The following is a 20,030-nucleotide window of genomic DNA, read 5'->3' as shown; positions in this document are numbered from 1 at the left end:
ATCGGGTTCGGTGTTTGAACACCTGGGAAAACTGGGTCTAGGCACAGCAACAATTGGTATTGGGTAGAGCAGAATTCTCTATTGTAATTCTGTTCCATCTGACTCGTAATCAGGAACTACATCTCAGTTTGAAAAGGCTGAGCTGTTGGCTTTGCAAATTCTTTTGTTACTGGAAAGTGAATGCATGCCTCAACAAGCATGTGCACACATGGCTTGCAATTTTACAATGAGTTTTCTCATGAAGACACCCATTCCAAGTTTGCAGTTAATGCACACATATGCATAGTGATGCATGTGCATGCTTGTGTCATGCAATATTGTAAAGGATGAGCTAGGGCAAGGCCTCATAACAGGTAAATGTGCATATCATTACAATTCGCAGTCTTGTCTACCGCTATTTATACGTCCCTTCCGCCCATTATTTTGTTTTAATCATAGGAATCTCTCTTGTCAAAAGGTCAACAGGAAGATACATGTGTCCTCTCGTCATGAACCTGAATTGCTAAGATGCAACCTCCCACCCTTGACCTATATCCCACGCCCCTCCCTGTTGGCGTAACATCTATACACATAAATTCATGAATACAAGAATCAGCTGCAATGGTAGTTACCAAAACTATGTTTCAAAATTGAGAGAGACCCCCTTACAACCAGGGGAATAGGGTACTTAAACAGTAAAGAAAATTTTCTTCTCTTGGTGTACCGTTCTTAAATAGGACAACCTAGAGTAGGTGCCTTGGCAAACCTAGTTTTGGGCCCACTACGATCCTTCACTAACTAATACACTTAAACAACAGTAATGTAGTTCATTGTTTAATATTGTAAAAATATATTCGTACAAATACAGTTAAATCGTTAAAAACAGCTCATAAAGAGCCCAATGTTAAAATTTCACAAAACAAATTCATAAAATACAATCAACAATACACATGAAATCCAAAAACAATATAATTAATTGACATTTATAAAACTAAGAGATTAAAAAAGGAGAGAGGAGAGACATACACAAGACATAGAACTTGTCAATAGGTGTTGCACGTTTTGGGGATTTCATATAAACACACTCCTGGCAATATATAATTATTATTCTACAGGCTAGGTTTTTTCTCCCTTGATCGTGCAGTAGGGCGTCGACGCGTTTCGATGGTCTTATTGATAAGTTACCATCTTTATCAAGACAGTAGTAATGAGTCTCCCCCACTTATTTGGCACTGGTTGGTTGCCCGTAGTATAGGACTCCTGCGGATAAACATTTTGCCATCAGTGTCTTACATATAATGCATTCTACTTTTTGCAACACTTGTTCCTATTGATGTTAACAATATTAATATCCTAACCTGTCTGCAATATTCACAGTACTGGTGTCCTAACATGCCTCATATCATTGCAAAACATCTTAATGAGCCTCAAATCATGATAATTCACATTTATCAGATAAAATATCATTGCTGGTAGATTTTAAAGTTCATATATCTATCACATACAATTCAATTGCGTCATCATTCTATATTGGATCTATCCACCACTGTTAATTCCCTTATAGGAACCCATTGAGCCAACTTCTATTCATTTTAATGTAAACATTCCTCTCTGCCTGCTAGAACTGCTAGAAAACGCGTCGACGCCCTACTGCACGATCAAGGGAGAAAAAACCTAGCCTGTAGAATAATAATTATATATTGCCAGGAGTGTGTTTATATGAAATCCCAAAAACGTGTAACACCTATTGACAAGTTCTATGTCTTGTGTATGTCTCTCCTCTCTCCTTTTTTTATCTCTTAGTTTTATAAATGTCAATTAATTATATTGTTTTTGGAATTCATGTGTATTGTTGATTGTATTTTATGAATTTGTTTTGTGAAATTTTAACATTGGGCTCTTTATGAGCTGTTTTTAACGATTTAACTGTATTTGTACGAATATATTTTTACAATAATAAACAATGAACTACATTACTGTTGTTTAAGTGTATTAGTTAGTGAAGGATCGTAGTGGGCCCAAAACTAGGTTGGCCAAGACACCTACTCTAGGTTGTCCTATTTAAGAACGGTCCACCAAGAGAAGAACATTTTCTTTACAGTTACCAAAACTAAACATCAAGCAATGACACAGTTCTCTGCTGCCAGAGGTAGCCCGCAAACAAGATATCATAGTGACATATTCCAGGTTAGGGGACATCCTCAAGGTGACCCATCCAGTGCTGGCTCGTCTGAATCCATTTCAGAGTTTGCGTCCAGAACTTTTAATGATACCACCAATGTTTCCCAGGCCCTCGCCACCTCCATCGCCATTTCACTGTTGGCGCGGGTTGCCAGCTGCAACCTCGTAGCCCCCTCACATTCTGCCCGCTTAAGAAATTCGACTCACCATCTTTGATAGCTCGGACACTTCTTGGCCTTCCAGTGGGCTGTGATTTCCCGCTTCGCCAGCTGCACACCAGTGTGTCATGACCCATGTCCATGCATGCTTCATGACGCATGCTTTGTGATGTCTGGTCTTACATGCATTGTGATGTACAGCTGTGCATGCATTATGATGCATGGTGGACATTTTTAATTTACCATTCTAACATGGTGGATAGAAATCTTAAAATGGTATATTTAATTGTACAAAACAAAAACGAAAAGAAGTGTGGGTGAAAAAGAAAGCAGATGGTAAGCAGCTGGGTTGCCGTAAACAAAATTATTAATTTTTCAAAAATGTAACCCTGGGATCAGGATGTGGAGTGGTAGAGGAGTGGTATGGGGAGCATTGATGTTGCGGTATAGAAAGCTAGCTGCCAAAGGCATGTTGCAGATGCTGGGCTGTAATCAATGTAGCAAGGGTAGCGAAGTGAGGTGCATCCTGAGGCAGGCCAGTGTTGTGCAGGAAGACAGAGAAAGGAAACCAGTGGCAGATGGTGACAATTGAAAGTGGTGAGACGTAAAACAATTGCCGTACTTCACTGCGGCGAGCAAGCATAGCGAGCGAGCATGAACCACCTACAGGGGGTTTTCCCCCCCGAGAAGATATTGAAAAAAAAGTGGGCAAATGATGCATTTTTAAGCAAATGTGAGAAAGCAGGAAGGTGTCAACCACTCTGAGGTCTGATGACCTCGTCCAGACCCCGACAAGGCCCCTCCACACCCCACACCCCGTGGCATAATACTACAGATAACTGCAGTGACATATCATGACATAAAATAAACATACCATAAAGTTGCTTAAAATTACTTACTATACAATAAGAGAGGAAAGGGAAAGAAGAAAAGGAGGAAGTGAGCAGAGCTTTGTTTGCCAGAGCTGTTTATGGTTTGCAGTCTGTTTTCCGCTTCATGATGTGTCTGCATGCTCAGGTGCGTTAACTATTTGCATTTCAATTTTACTTTGTGGATTCGTGCTTGATTTTGAAACTCGTCGGTTCAGTTAACCTTTGTAAGGCAACTCTTGCAAAGTAGTGATTTCAGGCTGAGATGACATTTTCCTTATTTATTTTTGGAGGTGTCATGCAGCAGCACTAGCACTGACGTATATCCGACACGTGATTGACTCTAACTTGGGTCTATTCGCATAGCAAGCGAGCCACGGGCAATAAAGCAAGCAAAGAAAAGGTCAATCAGCCCCTTGCCCGCCCTCTTTCCCCGATGGGTAGTAGGAGACAGCCGTACTTATGTTTGAGCAGTGGCCCCCCTCACACCTGTATGGCCTCGTGCCACAGCACCTGCTGCGCTAACGTAGCAATGTCTCTAGCCCTACCAGCCTTTCAAATCCACCGCCTGTGAGGAACCCCACCATCACAGGACAGTCACCAGTGCTCTGCCCACGTATGCAACTAAAGAACGCCTGAAAAAGGTTGCAGCACAGGACAAAGATGTACTTCCTGCCAAGAGCCGTGGTTGATAGCTGTCTACACAGCAAGCAAAAGGGGCCGGGTTTTCCTTAGAATGGAACTTCATTGCTACGGGGTTTCCCTTTGACGCGCGGGGAGGTGGATAACTGATGCTCGCCCTTTGTGACTGACAGGCAACACTCGAAGAAGCGTGTTCGGGGCCCTGGTCAGGAGCTTGCTCTATAGGCCAACCCCAGGAACACCACTGGAAGGTTTCATGGCGATAGATATTAGAAGTCTTTCCAATACATCACAACGTTTCAGTTTGCCCACTGTGCTTAATTCTGTATTATTCTATGCATTCCAGGATTGTGTTTAGTATAAAAGACTAGCCATCTTTCCAAATTATTTTACTATAAAACAACCTTTGCATTCAAAACTGAGACTGTTTGAGCAGTGTGTATTAGACGTTGTTTATTTATCCATTCCAGGACGAGCAACCCCGAATTCACGTTCTACCATGCTGCGCAACATAGCACATACATTAGTTATGTTTCCAGTCATTTAATTAGATGCTGACTTGGAATATTTGAGACCGGTAATATATAATCATGAGGTAACAGTTTTCTGCCCATTAAAGAAGCGCGAGCTGTTCTAAGAACAGTGCATTAAATGTATAAAGAGTTCCTTCACCAGATGGACTAATGTATGATTATATGTTTATGGATGATGTTCATACCGGCTTCTGGTAGAGAAAGACTAACTTGCAAATAGGGCTATGGAGTCTGCTTGAACCTCCGCAGAGTTTTAACCTGATTCCTGTTGTAGCACGAAGTATCAACACGTGTCCTATCAAGACTTGCCCTTGGTGAGGCAACCAGCCCCGAAAACAACTGCTAACAGGCCGGCCACGCACAGAGCACTCCCGGGGCTCACGCACCATGCAAACCGTGTGTGTTACTTTGTTTCTGACCACTTCCTTATATGTCACATTGAGTCCCAGTGGAAAGCTGTCCTGCTGTGATACATCGGCTTGCTACATGCTTTTAAATGACGTACGGTTCTGCCTCTGCCTACACTAGGCCCGAGCTCACTACAGTGGTGAAAAGGCTGGGAAGAAGGGAAGAGCAGTACCAGGCAAAGAGTGGTGGAGAGTTAATAGAAAGCTCAGTATGCTTCTGCATGTTCATTCACATTGAAGGGCTCGCTAAAAGGCGATGCTGATGGCAAGCGAAAAGATCAGGTTGAAGTAGCCGCTCAAAGTCAGGATTCATGTCCAACTACATTGGCTTCGTGGTAGTCATGCGTGCATGTAATCAAAGCTTTTTACTACACTTGCATTTCCCCCACATTGAAGAGGGCTTTTAACTGTTGCGGCCGGCAAAACGGGTGGGTGGGTTCGCGCGGGGTGGGGGGTTCAGGTTAAGTGGGATGGTAATCTTATCTATATCAAATAAAACACTTACCTTCCTACGCGATCGCACCACGCGCCGCTGCCTCAGCTCCTGCTGCTCCTGGCGCGTTTAGGCAGCCTCCCTCCTCCTGCTCCCCTAAGCCAATCAAAACGCTGCAATGGCTGTGTTGTGATTGGTGAGGCGTGGCGGAGAGCACCCCAGCTGGGCCATTTTCTCTATGTAGGCTGCATGCAGCAGCCGACATAGAGAAAAAGGGAGAGTGCGCATGACTGGGTTGGTCGGCCCTGGGGCCGCCCTAACAGTCAGTACCCACATCAGTGCGCAAGCCACTCCCCCGCTGCCCTCAAACAGGACCGCCCAACCACCCACCCCCAACCAGGCACTCCAGGCACTTCTGCTTTCTCGCAGTGAGAGAAGCAGAAACATAAAATGGCAGTTTTACCATTCTATGTTTCTGCCTTCTCGCACTGCGAGAAAGCAGTGGGGCAATGCCCCCACACCCCAATGGAGGAGCTGCCACTGAAGGAAACACATGCACTTCCTCTGCATTTTCAGTACAAAATGACAGCAGAATATAGCTAATCCAATCGCAACACTGTGAGAGCGGAACTTGTCCAAATGAACCACTAATATACATGTTAACACTGCTGATTCATGCCGAAGACTCCTAATAAATGAGCTAAACTATTATAAATTAAATATCCACTATATTTACTCCAGATATCAACTCTAGTTTTCCCAAATCTTGGCATGCAGTACACGAAAAATGGAGAGACTCTCCTCTGAAATGATGCAAAGATGCATAAATGATGAAGGACTGACAGGAAATAATGTTATTTGAGGCACTAAAGGTGAGTGTAGATGCAGAGATGAGAGTAAACCCCATTACTGCTACATCTTTTCATCCTCATTACAGCAATTAAATTACATATTAAGTTACTTAACTTGCACGTTGGTTACAGGAACATTTCAACGTCGGTGTTTCTAAACTTTAAACTAATTCTCTAAACATCCTTTATTGCAGTTGTAATGATGCTTAACAAACAAACTAGCCTCTACTCTTGAATGCATGTGTATTTGAGTGTAATCCATGTGTGCTTGATCATTGTGCTCCCAAGACCTCTTATCAGATTCTGTGTGTTCTTGGCTAATTCAATCTCCTGCTTCTATTGTTTAATCATTTTTCAATCTACTGAGAACACAGAATACATGCCTGCGTGTTAAGGCCATAAATTCCTTCAAGCTTGCCAAACACGAGAGTTCCTTCAACTATGACCTTACAGGTCATGCATTCTGTCTTCAAGTGAACTCTTCACCTCTTTCTTATCAGCACGAAATTTTAGGTCTTTTAGGTCTTCACTGCTCTTTCATCACGTGACGCTTTATACTGCTGTCAGCTGTTGCGACATGTTTTTATATTTAATTTCTTCTATAACATAACTCTAATGACACTTTGTTTAGATAATAACTGAATCATCCAGCCACACATTAAGTGGGTATACAGACTTCTCAGGAGTTTTTCATGTCTCGTCCTTTAGTTCACCCATTAAGTCCTCCTTGGTTCTTAAAGCTCTACAAATTCACTCTTTTGAGCAGATTGAATCAATTTTTTTTAGATTTCTTAAAATGAAATTGGCTATTTTAGTGGAAATCACCATATCTCATAGGATCTGTGAGTTGGGGGAATCATTATTTAGAGCCCCCCTTCTGTCAATCGTAGAAGCTTTAGCTATTGTTCACACTAATTCTACTTTTGCTACAGCTTTACATAGGGCTATTGATGTAGTATTACCATTTGTCTCCTCTCCACCATCTGAGGAAGAACATTTGCTAGATCTCTTAGATGTAAAATGCACTCTGATGGTGTACCTTGAAAGGTCTCCATGGACATCATTTAGGGGTCACCAGGTGTTGCATTTGCAACTCCTGGCTTGCCCTTCGTTACCCCTGGCACTGTCTTTTCGACCCCTGGCCTCTGACGTAGCAAAGTCAGCACCAAAAGCACTGAGATAGCTTGCTCTTATGGTCATCAGCGCTCTATCTTTGTTTTCTGTCCATGTTTTATTATACAAATAGTGAATAATGGTTTATTATTCACTATTGGTTTGATATACAATGGGGCACCAAGAGCTGAACGAGATGTCCAGTTGTAGATGATGTAAGTGAAAACATTTTTCTAAATGTAGGGGGAGATGATGTGGTTTAACGGCTAGGGTGGTCGACCTCAAAGCTGGAGAACCAGGTTCGAGTCTCGGCAGGGACGCTCAGCATCCTGTGATTCTGGGCAAATCACTTAATCACCTTGTGCCTAACAAAAAATGTATGTGTATGTCTGTAAAGTGCTCTGATACCTTTGGGTCTAGTTTGCGCTATATAAAACTACCCAAGAAAAAATTATGTTGTGTGCATGTTTGTGGGTGAGAGCATGTTTGTGTACAAGAGAGTGTGTGTGAGAATGGGTTTATATGTATGATCAAGCATGAGCGAGTGGATTAGAGTTAGTGAGCGAGGATGATTGAGTCAGTAAGCGTGAGTGAGTAAGAGCAAGTGCAAGATACTGAATAATGGAGTGTGAGTGAGCGCGGGTAAGAATATAGTGTCTGCCATTGGCCCTGGCATGCTAACACTAATACTTGGCTTTTACAGGCACCCAGGAAAAATACTGCTGCTACCAAACTGAAGGCAATTGTTAGCATTACAGGCACCTGTTGCAAAATACTGACACTGGCATGCTGACAGTAATTATTGGGATAATGGAATTGCAGACTTCTGGCACTGGCACTAGCATACTGTAGGTACATTCAGGCATAATGGGGCATCCATGGCATATGCGAGGCCTGCATGTTAAACTGCTGGCCCTGGCAAAATGAAGATACTTTTTGACAGGTGGAGGTACCCATAGCACATGCTGAAAACAATTGGGTCTTCTCCTCCTTAGCATCAGGGTTCGTTGCCTTGGCACCCCATGAAAGGACTTGACTATGAGTTAGTGTACTTTCAGAGTCTATGGCTTTTTAGCAAAATTACGTGAATATTGTGCTTATAAATGCACTATGTGCTGCCATTCAACTCAATCTTTTCTCAGGGACGAACCCCCAAGACTTCCTAGAAGTGGTCTAGCTTGTAGCAATACAAGGCAAGTATCACTTCCCACCACTTTCAAAGGTTATGTCAACCCCCTAATGTAGCTGGTTTCTAAAATGGGCATTTCTGTGTTTTGCATTATAGTAATCATGCAGTTATAGGACTTTAGCAATGACAATTATTGCAGCGTCTTCTGGTCACGTTACGCCACTTCCTGGGGATATTCAGGGTCATAGGTCAAATGGACTGATTTCCTGTGATGTCATTAAGGTGAAATGTTACTTCCGCTATGCCTGGAAGTTTGGTGAATCGACTTCCATTTAGGTCTCAGGAGTGTAGGAATCAGAGAAGCTTTTTGTTACCTCTGGAGCAGCAGGTCAAGGTCCTCAATTACAGTCAGCAGGTGGATCAGATGGCCTATTGCATTAGCCTACTCTATTTGTAATGTTCCTTTGTAGGTTTGAATTCAGAGTTGACTAACAAGATCTGTGTCAGTGTACGGGAAGAATTAAAAGGAGTTCCCTTCCTGGACATTTGTAGGATGGCCATGTGAGCTTCCCCAAAGACATTTGTACAGCACTTTAGATTGCAAGTCATTGAAGCAGATGGAAGGAGCTTTTGTGTTTGAGTATTAAGTTTTCATTCTGTTGTGAAAATCTTTTTATGTTTTTAAGTTAATTACATCACTGGGTGAGGCATAATGACTTCTTCTGTTGTGCTTCATTAATGTTCAGTCATGGGTTAAAATACATGTTTTCCTTGGGTATACTTCTGATGGGGCCGGGTTCCCTTTTCTAAATATACTCCATAACACCTAGTCGATAGACCTTTTTAGCTGCTTTGAAGTGTAAAGGGGAGAAATAATGTGTCACATCAGATTCACAATCCCAATATTACATAACTGCGAAGAATCACAAACTCCAGGTTCTAGGTTAGTTGATTTATTACAAGGCCACAAATAACTGAACATACAGACACCTCAAAATGAGGCAGTAGAAATACATCAGAACTAATACAAAGCCAAACCTACGGGCAAAGTTCAATCTCTACAGCATGTAAATAATGACAAATTCCAAGAGCAGACCACCGGCAATGAATGCCCCAATGTCAAGATTAGACTTCATTGGAAGTTCGTAAGTAAGTAAGAAAAAACATTAGTCTGTCCCTACACTACTGCTAACAAGGACGTCCCTACTTTTACCAGGTAAGTTCAGGAAAAGGAGTCAGTGCATGAAGACTTCCTAATAAGTGCACTCACATTGGATGGGTCAAGTAGCATAAAGCTACACAGCTCGTTCTAAGAGGCTCCTCTCTCAACCCTCAGGGCACTGCCCCTAATTCCAATAACAAAATCCTAGGACACACCCATTTCACATCATCTGATCGCCTAATCCAGCTGGACACCTCCTTGTAGGTGATTTTCCATTTAGTTTCGATACTCCCAGCCTCTGGCTCAATGACCTTGATTCCCAGGCCTTTTCCAGTGAGAAAGAACACTGTCTCACAATATCAGCACCGCTTATTTAAATTCATCCTCTACTCCCTAAGCCTAGCTCCTTAAACAAAGCGTTATTCTAACTGACAAAGATGAATTTCTCCACCTGCAACAGAAAGGTGAGAAAACAAATGATTCCACATACACATGAACATTACGTTATGAACAACCCATCTCTGAGAGCCAGAGAAATACACGACGCCTACTGAAAATCGACTAACATTAGAATCACCATAGATCTTCATTAAGCATGCATATACACAAACATTAACATTGTGCACATTTAAATCAAGGCATTACATTTCAGTAAACTAATTCTCATTAGTCATTTATAAGCGAGCATTAGAATTTTCTCCATTTAGAGCACAATTACCACGTTAATTTCTCCACATGACACGAAGTATCTCTATCACTTCAGTTTTCACGTTATTACATTTCACATTCTAATAACCAAATGTTAACATGACAAAAGAATAAATGAAGGCGCAAACTACTTGTGATTATAATTCACCCCTACAAATGAATGAACACAATTTCACTCTATCACCTCAAAAGTCATGACTGATGATAGGGAAAGGATGTAGAGGTAATGTTCCAGTTACTTACTGTCAATAATTACTTGTAGTCCTCGAGTCCTCATCCCAACCATTACCACCTGAACATCCTTCTCTGATTTGATCCACCCTTCTTCCAGGCTTGAGTATAACAGGAGGATGCTGGGAATGTTAACCTGGTTTCTGGCATCCAGCCCAGGTAGGCAAGGCTTACACTTTTAGGATTTCCTGTTTTTTCCTGTCTGGAGGTCGACTCCACCTGAAACTAATGGCTGGTACTAGGTCCTCAGGACAAAGAATAATAAAGATTACTAATACCAGTGGTAGAAGTGGGCGGGATCAGAAGAGCACGGCGTGCCCCTACTTTTAAAAATTATTTCAGTCCGTTCCCCTACTTCTGTCTTTCAAAATAGCATCCCGGGACGGCAAGAATAGTCCAACTTAAAAAGGATAACTTTTTCTTTCAGCTTCCAGGGGCTTCTCGCACTTCTCTGTTGAACTTCAGAGGCTGCAGCAGCCGCTCCCTGACCTCTCACAGACTGAGGGCAGGCCCATTGTCATTCCGATTGAGGCTGATTATCCCCTTTTGAATGACAATGCGCCCACCCTCTGCCTTTAGCATATCATGCTGAGTTAGTGATTACAGAGGACCTTTCCCCAGACAGAGTACTGTGGGGAACTTGCCACCATGTGACATTTGTCAATGTTGTACACAGAGTGAACTGGGCAGGAGCAGTGAAGGGACAGAAGAGGAGAGAGGAAAGGAGAGGTGATGGGGCGGGAGAGGTGACCGGGCAGGAGCAGTGAACGGGCCAGGAGTGGTGATCGGGCAGGAGCGGTGACCAGACAGGAGCAGTGAACGGCAGGAGCGGTGAACGGGCAGGAGCGGTGATGGGGCAGGAGCGGTGACGGGGCAGGAAAAGTGACAGGGCAGGAACAGTGACGGGACAGGAGCAGTGACGGGGCAGGGGAAGTGAATGGGCAGGAGTGGTGAACGGGGCAGGAGCGGTGATTGGGCAGGAGCAGTGAATGGGCAGGAGGGGTGAACGGGGCAGGGTTGGTGATTGGACAGGAGTGATGACCGGACAGGAGCAGTGATGGGGCAGGAGCAGTGAACGGGCAGGAGCGGTGATGGGGCAGGAGAGGTAACAGAAAAGGAGAGGTGACTGGGCAGGAGAGGTGATTGGGCAGGAGAGGTGACTGGGTAGGAGAGGTGACTGGGCAGGAATGGTGACCGGGCAGGAGTGGTGACCGGGCAGGAGTAGTGACCAGGCAGGAGTAGTGACCGGGCAGGAGTGGTGACCGGGCAGGAGCAGTGAAAGGCTAGGAGCGGTGATGGGCAGGAGCGGTGACGGGGCAGGAGTGGTGAAGGTGCAGGAGCAGTGATGGGACAGGAGCAGTGACAGGCAACAGGAAATGAAAGGTGACTGGGCAGGAGAGGTGACTGGGCAGGAGAGATGACCGGGCAGGAGAGGTGACTGGGCAGGAGAGGCAACAGGAAAGGAGAGGCAATTGGGCAGGAGAGGTAACTGGGCAGGAGAGGTGACTGGGCAGGAGAGGTGACCGGGCAGGAGAGGCAACAGGAAAGGAGAGGTGACTGGGCAGGAGTGGTGACTGGGCAGGAGTGGTGACCGGGCAGGATTGGTGACTGGGCAGGAGCAGTGAACGGGCAGAAGCGGTGACGGGCAGGAGCAGTGAACGTTGCAGGACCAGTGAACAGGGCAGGAGCACTGGATGGGGTAGGAGCAGTGGACGGGGCAGGAGCAGTGGACGGGGCAGGAGCAGTGACAGGGCAGGAGAAGTGACGGGGCAGGAGCGGTGATCGGGCAGGTGTGCTGACGGGACAGGAGGTAGGAGCGGTGAACGGGCAGGAGTGGTCACTGGGCAGGAGTGGTCACCGGGCAGGAGTGGTCACTGGGCAGGAGTGGTGACGGGGCAGGAGAAGTGAAGGGGCAGGAGAGGTGATGGGGCAGGAGAGGTGATGGGGCAGGAGAAGTGACAGGGCAGGAGTGGTGATTAGGCATGAGCAGGAGCAGTAACCGGGCGGTAGCGGTAAAAGGACAGGAGCGGTAAACGGGACAGGAGCGGTGAATGGGGCAGGAGCAATGATGGGGTAGAAGTGACCGGGCAGAAGAAGTGACGGGGCAGGAGAAGTGACAGGGCAGGAGAAGGGACGGGGCAGGAGAAGTGACGGGGCAGGAGCGGTGAATGGGTAGGAGCGGTGAATGGGTAGGAGCGATGAATGGATAGGAGCGATGAATGGGTAGGAGTGGTGAACGAGGCAGGAGCAGTAGAAGGGGCAGGAGCGGTGACTGGGCAGGAGCTGTGACGGAGCAGGAGAGGTGATGGGGCAGGAGCGGTGATGGGGCAAGAGCAGTGACGGGCAGGAGAAGTGACGGGCAGGAGAAGTGATGAGCAGGAGAAGTGACAGGGCGGGAGCAGTGATTGGGCAGGAGCAGTGATTAGACATGAGCAGGAGTGGTGAATGGGTAGGAGCAGTGAACGGGCAGGAGCGGTGAATGGGCAGGAGCGGTGAACGGGCAGGAGTGGGGACGGGTTATGGGCAATGACAGTGAAGGAGCGGTGATGGGGTAGGAGAAGTGACTTGTACTTATGTTCCTTGCCTATTTATTTATATACTATTGCATGACATCCCCTGATGTGTCTGCAAAGCATACCTGTTGCCCCGAATTTTTGTCCTGAATTTTTACCTCCTGTCCTGAATTTTTGTCCTGAATTTTGACCCCTTGTCCTGAATTCTTTACACTCAACATCCTGAATTTGCGCCCATGCCATTGTTCCTGCGTATATTTCGCACGCTTTACGTAAACCTGTATTCCCTATGAGTATTTGCTCTTTCCTGAATTAAACCTCAAATAAACATGTTTATCCATTGTTTGAATTAAATAACGTTATAAGCTGTAACTGGTCAGTGAAATGCTAAACGTACAAAAAATTGGTAAGTTTTGCGATTTCTAGCCACATCCCTAACTTCGCCCACTGATGCAATCTTTGGTTATTCCCGCCCCCTTATTCGCCACCCACAGTCCCCCTACTTTTTATTCCCCACTTCGACCACTGACTAATACGTTATCTGGACCTTAGTGAAGGAGATGCAGTGGCACAGACCCGAGAAGTTTGAAGGACCCACTGCAACCTAATCATGGCTTTCTGGATTGTACTACCCCGCAGGGTGCAAAGGGGTCCAATGCCCTTCCTTGCTTAGCTCTCTTTACACGCTCGCCAAACCACTGCCCATAACACAAAAATAAAAAACGATGAAGACCAACTTAAACCCCAAAAAACAGTTAAATGATGAACATTTTTTATGTCTTATTATATTACAAGCACATAAGTAATAATACCCAACGTTACTGTTTTTTAAAGTGAGAACTCATATTTACACAGGCATATATCCAAAAGAGTCACTAATATGACATAACCTAGTACAGTAGATCACAACTAAGCAAACGATTCACTTGCAATGCAATACTTTTTTTATTAAAACAGCTCCAGGGAAAATGTGTGTGGTAGCAACAATGTCTTCCTTTCCTTTCTGAAGTAACATAAAGCAAAGGTACTGCTCTGGATAGACATAGATGAACCAAAGAAGGACGGAAGCCCCCTGAGGACAAGCATTGTACCTTTCTATGCACCCTTATCACCATGACACTGAATTGCTATGGTTGTCAAACCTAAACACTGTCAACATCATGTGTAGATAGATCTCAGTATAAATCAAAAGTTTAGAAGTCCCCCCCTCAAATGCCATACAACACCATTGAGTTTGTATCACCCTATTTTACTGCTAAATAAGACTTTCAAGAACTGCGCAAACTTTTTTTTTAGGAGGGAGCTTCAGTGTCCCCCTTTCCTTCTCATTTTGGTATTTCTCAGGGGGAACGGTTTTATTTGTGCTGTCTAGTCGGAAGAACCGCACGCTCATATTTTGGAATCACCAGGGGGCCTCCCTCCCCAACATGGCGAGCACTAAGAATCCTGCTTGGCTGATCACGACCAGCAGGTTTCTGCCTTGTTCTTGGAGGATATTTTATTATTCCATTACACCTTTTCACCGGCGTAGTTTATTTCTTTCTTTCAGAGCGTGAGCAAGGCCGGCGGGAATTGTCAGATCGCCTTACGGTTTTATTTTTATATTATTTTGAGTGAAAAAATCACGTATCCTTCAGGTAATTTCGAGCTCAAATATAATGCAAAAAAAGAGAGCTGCCGCTGTGAAAGTAATGAGCCCACCGCACTTGAATAGATTCAACCTGACTCGTGCAAGAGCCCGTTCTGAACACAGTGACACCAATGTCCTTGAGCAGACAGGAGCCTGCGGACTCAAAACGCGCTGTTAGCTCTGCTGGTTGAGTTACGCCGAGTTGTGGCTGAGTTTTGAGTTACCCACAGTCCGATAGGTCTAGAGAAGTATTTTTCTAGAGTGACAGGTCCAATAGGTCTATTGTTAATCTCGTTGCGTACTTTGACCCACAGGGGGCAGATTTACAAGCCCCTAGCGTCACTTTTGCGTCACTTTTCCCATGTTAGAAGTGACGCAAAAGTTGCGCAAGGGGCTTGTAAATGTGCCCCACACTTTATAGGTGCCGATGTTGTTTTTGTTAGTTCACCCCCGATCCAAAACCCACACACCCCACTTCCCAACGACCTGTGTAATTGTGGAGAACGGTGCAGTCTGGAGTCTTGCAAAGAAGTTGATCTGGAATTGTTAGCACCTTCTGTCAAATATGCTCCTTAAATGTTCTCAATTTTCAGTTGATCAACTCTTCATTCCTACTTGTGTTGTTCTCACGAATAAACCACTCACATGAAAAGCCCTTTACCTCAATACCCAGTGTCCCGGTAACCTGTGAAACAGAGCATTCTGGACACCCACAAAGCTCCTGATGCTGTTGCTCTCGCATTGCTGCCTTATCTGATTTTTGTCCTCTTTGTACCGCAAATTTTGGCAATGCCTGAGGACCATTGTGAGGTGCCTATTAAAGACTGTGCGGTTTCTAGGCGCTGCTCATTTTTGTGGAAGTAAAGTCAGGCCTGTAGGAAGGTCATTACCAACACACAAATGTATTTTTAAGAATTTCTGACAAAGCTGTTGGTGGGACACTTGCCTTAGTTCTAAAGATAGTTGGTTGCAGACAAATTGATCTCATGTAGCCAGGGATCCAGCTCTGAAGGGTCCAATTGAGCTCCTTGTACCGCTGAGGTCATGTGCCTGTGACCTCAAAGTGGAAAGCCTAGGCACTGTGGAATATGGTCCCTGACAGGAGATACAGGTGAGATCGAGGCTGAATATGGAGGAAGGGTAATATGGTCTGTTCCAGTGCTTAATTTAAGAAAATTACAAAAAAGTACCGGGACCCTCGTCAGGAGGCTACCGCACTTTTGCACCACACATTGTCACTGTACTTACAAAACTATTCATCATAACGCTGAAGTGTGACAATTTAGACTGTTCAATGACACCAAAGCTTTAAGAATGACTTGGGTGGCAGCTATTTGTTGATTTAATGTATATTGATTTACAAACAACAGTTTTTCTGCTCATCTTCAAATTACACAAACAGCGCCAACATGTGGCAGCTGTCATGAGTGCAGGTTCAGGCAATTATGTGCTGATGCCGAGTGTAGCGGTCTAGCTGCCCAGAAAATGGTGACCCCAGACCCCTTGCCCGGAAGGGCCTCCATACATTGTATCACTCTCTGGCCAGGCGTGGCCAGAGAGCTGAAATAAACGGGCAGAGGTCGCTCGGGACTTCCGGCCCAGAATATTACTGTGTGTGGCTGTGTACATTTAATGCTCCCTGCGACTAGGCCACCTGCCTGATAGTGCAGCATTACACCGAGCACCAGAAACCACCGGCTCAAATTAAGCACTAGTCTGTTCTGTGGAGGTTGCTCTTCCAGAGGGCCTTCTTTCATAAGTATAACCTAGGGCAGGAATAGCATTACTCAGCTTCAATGAAAGTCATTCACAGGGCCTAGAAACCTGGGGTCATGCCTGCCTGGTTGAATACCCACTTGTGCTTCAAGAGGTTCCTAGTTGCTGACAGCAGACTGGTGATACAGCTTAGAAGCTGTTCATTATTTGAACGACATATAAACCTATAATAAGCACAATAGCAAATGCATAAAAATAATTTACACCTTCCACACGTCTTAGAAAATGACAATGAATATGTAAAAACACTTAGCACCTGCACCATAAAAGCATGCTTAAAGAATAAGAAATAGATAAAACATATATTGATCTTCTAAATTGTCTGACTGTTGAAATTACAAGTCTAATTCATGCTAAACACTAAAAAATGTAGGTATGTATGTCGTTCATTAGAAATTTATGAGATGAAACAATTAATATGAATTTATAAATTAAAGTAATGATTATGAGATATTATAGGGCTTTGCTTTGAACTAAAACGGTCGCACACTGAAATAATGAATCCCTAACCGTCTCACTGTTGTTGTTTTTAAAATCTCAAGTGTAATGCACCCTTGATTTTAAAATGTTTGTGCAAAACTGATAGTTTCCTCTGAATGCTTACAGGTATTCTTGACATTTGCGGGCTTGTTGGTTGTGGACTTTGACCAGACCGAATGCTGATGCTTTGAGAACTTTGCGGACTTCCTATGAACTCTTTGGCTGAACCATAACTTTGCAACGCTTGCTAAGTTTCCCATTTAAGCCCATGTCTTTAAGACTCTTTTTCATGACAAATCCTTTCCAATGGACATTTGGAACTTTTAGCCCTTAGACTCTGTTTTATTTTTCACTTCGCGCTACACTAGTATTTTATCTTTCTGAGACTCAAGACTGAGCTTTACTAAATGTTAAATTTTGCCTTATCTTACTTATTATAAACTCTAATTGAAACTCTTAAATGTCTGAGCCTGTTGAGTTTTCTAATTGTTTCTCCTACATGGACTGTGCTGACGTTCCTAATCTGTAGTACAGGAAGTCATAAATTGCTGACAGAACATTACATTCTTATGCTATTGTTTTGGCTCGCAACAGAAACAGCGGTTCCTGCGGGGCAATTAAAACTATCTTGATAAGAATATGCACAATCGCAATGATAAAGGGTTATGGTGACGTCAGAAAGAAAGGCTAGCAAGGACACAGATGGCTGTATATCCAATTTTGCTTTTATATCTCAAACAATGTATCAATTTATACAAAAAGGAAAAAACATAATAGTGCTAGGTGTCCCCAGTGAAATTAGAACTAAAAGTAAAGCAAAAAACGTATAAAGTGGTGACAGATGTGACTTGGTTTCCATAAATAAACGACCATATCAATTATACAATGATCACAGCCTCTGTGTAAAATATTCAAGGCTGATTAAATTGGTTTGTTTTGCTAGGTTGTCGACGACGTTTTGACCCTTCAACACAGTACAGGGTCTCTTCAGGACCTATGGTTGTAGGGACATCTGAAATGTGATTGCACAGCCACGTGAAGAATGTGATACACCGGTCCTGAAAGGTAACATGCGGACTCCAAAAGGGCGTGGAGCTCCAATGATGGATAAGAGGTTTTTAAGGAGGTGAGAGCAGATGGACTGCCAGGTTTCTGGGCACATTAAGGACCATCGATTCAGAGAAATGCAGTGAGAAATGGTCTGTGTGCTTCAAGGAATGTCAAATCCCTCACACTGTCCAGTAAAATGCCAGAGCCTAATCCAAGGTTAGGAACGCATAAAATTGCTTGTGTGAAATAAGGAGAACATCTGAAATGGCCAACAAACATTTTGATACCCATTAGAGAGCCAGGAAGCAACCTTCTCGACCAAAGGGAGGGGACTAAAGGATCGATTTGCACAGATCTCCCACCCGTGATATGTTGACAGTGGCCAAGTCTTTGCGAAATCCAAACAAACTAAAGGACTGAGTAAGCCTTGGGATGAGTTGCCAACATTGCAACCCCTCAGATTCCCTAGAGAACAGACCAGAGAATCCTGATAACAAAAATGATTTGTTGCAGAAAAATAACTATGTTAATATGTACAATGTTTAGGAAAGCTGAAAATGTGTACCACCAAACCAAAGTGTGGACATTATGCAGTAAGTCAGAATATTTTTAACAAAAATAGGATCTGACATAATACTATGGCCTGAATATCATTTACATGAATATCACTCCATTGAATTTGGAATTATTTTATTAACTCCAATCGGTCTTTAACTGAACTTTAATGATTGCATGGGTGGGGAATTCCAAAGAATGGATACAATGGATAACCAATTGAATAACAGAGGATGGTCGGGATGAGCTTCCTGGAATCTACTTTGCTTCTTTAATAACAACAAATTCTGATTTTCATTTTGACCGTGCTCGGTGCATATGCACAGCAGTATCAAAAGGGGGTGGGGGGCAGGGGGGGGCTGGGAGCGGATAAAGGTTCAGTGCCTGTGCTTCAAAATTATAATCAAATCAAGGTCGGCGGGTCACTGTTTCTGAGAAAGAAGCATATGTTGGATGGGGGACAGTCATCAAGACTGTTTCTTGTTGCCCTCACACACCCCTAGCAATGTCATGCTTCATCATGTGGTGGGTGCTCCACTCCTTTATCAGGAACAGTGACCCCTGGCCTTCATTTGAGCATAATTCACAGTGCCAAAACATATAGGGACGAGGAACCATAGCAGTCATCTCAACGCTTATATCGTGCACTCTTAACAGTCTAGAATCTCTGCATCTGGTAGATTTCATACAAGTTCTGCAGGTCAGAGACGTGGATTCTAGAATGAAGGGCAGGGGTAAGGGCCCAAAAGTCAATCACTGGGACGTTTATTTTCAAGAAATTCTGACTTAGCGACCTTTCCATATGAAAGAGACATTCTGTAAAGTTCAAAAAGGATTCTTGGAGGATCAGAAAGGCCTTAATAGAAGTTTGGTTGTCAAGTGGATGGTTATAAAATGTAATTCTGACATTCTGAGTTTTATTAGCAATAACATGTACAAATGGAAGAAGATTGGAAACATCCACTGACCAGAGCCATGTGGTAGTCACAGTTCTTCAACTGTTCTTGCAACTGAGAGGAATGTAATATATGGAGGCTCACAATCCCTGTTTAAAGCCTATCTATGATATCCTTGTGACTGCTGAGTTGTGACTTCTCTAGCCACCTGTTAAAAATAAATGATCTTTCTTCTCAACTGTAGTTATTACAGTTGACTTGTGGCATCATAATGCCTGCTGCCAGAGCCAGCAGCCAAGGTGAAAGGAAGGTAACAGAGCATAATTACAGTTACTCAGTAAATAAGGAAAACTTGACTTGGATTTGTATTCTTCTGGGTTGTTTTTGTAACATGATGAGTTATCCATTGAAACAACATATTTACATTACCATTTTGTTTGTTTTGCTTTCTAGAGGTAACTCCAATAAAGATAAAATATCTTTGCATGTGTCTACACATTCTGAGGGACAGCATTTTAATCTGACCTACATTAAATGAATTCTAATATCTTTTTTCCAACTAAATGCTTTTGGTGTGCTTAATTTCATGCTGCAGATTCTGTTTTTATTGTTTATGTCTCCCTACTACTACTTTCATTTAAAAGAGTAAGACACCAAGGATTTAAGTGGTTGGAGGAAGGGTGATGGTGTGACTGTGTATTATAAGGACTAAGATACCAATTTAAGAAAAGGTT

The sequence above is a fragment of the Lissotriton helveticus genome, chromosome 2_1 (assembly GCF_964261635.1).
Source record: "Lissotriton helveticus chromosome 2_1, aLisHel1.1, whole genome shotgun sequence".
Lineage (NCBI taxonomy): Eukaryota > Metazoa > Chordata > Amphibia > Caudata > Salamandridae > Lissotriton > Lissotriton helveticus.
Note: the sequence above shows the minus strand (reverse complement) of the source record.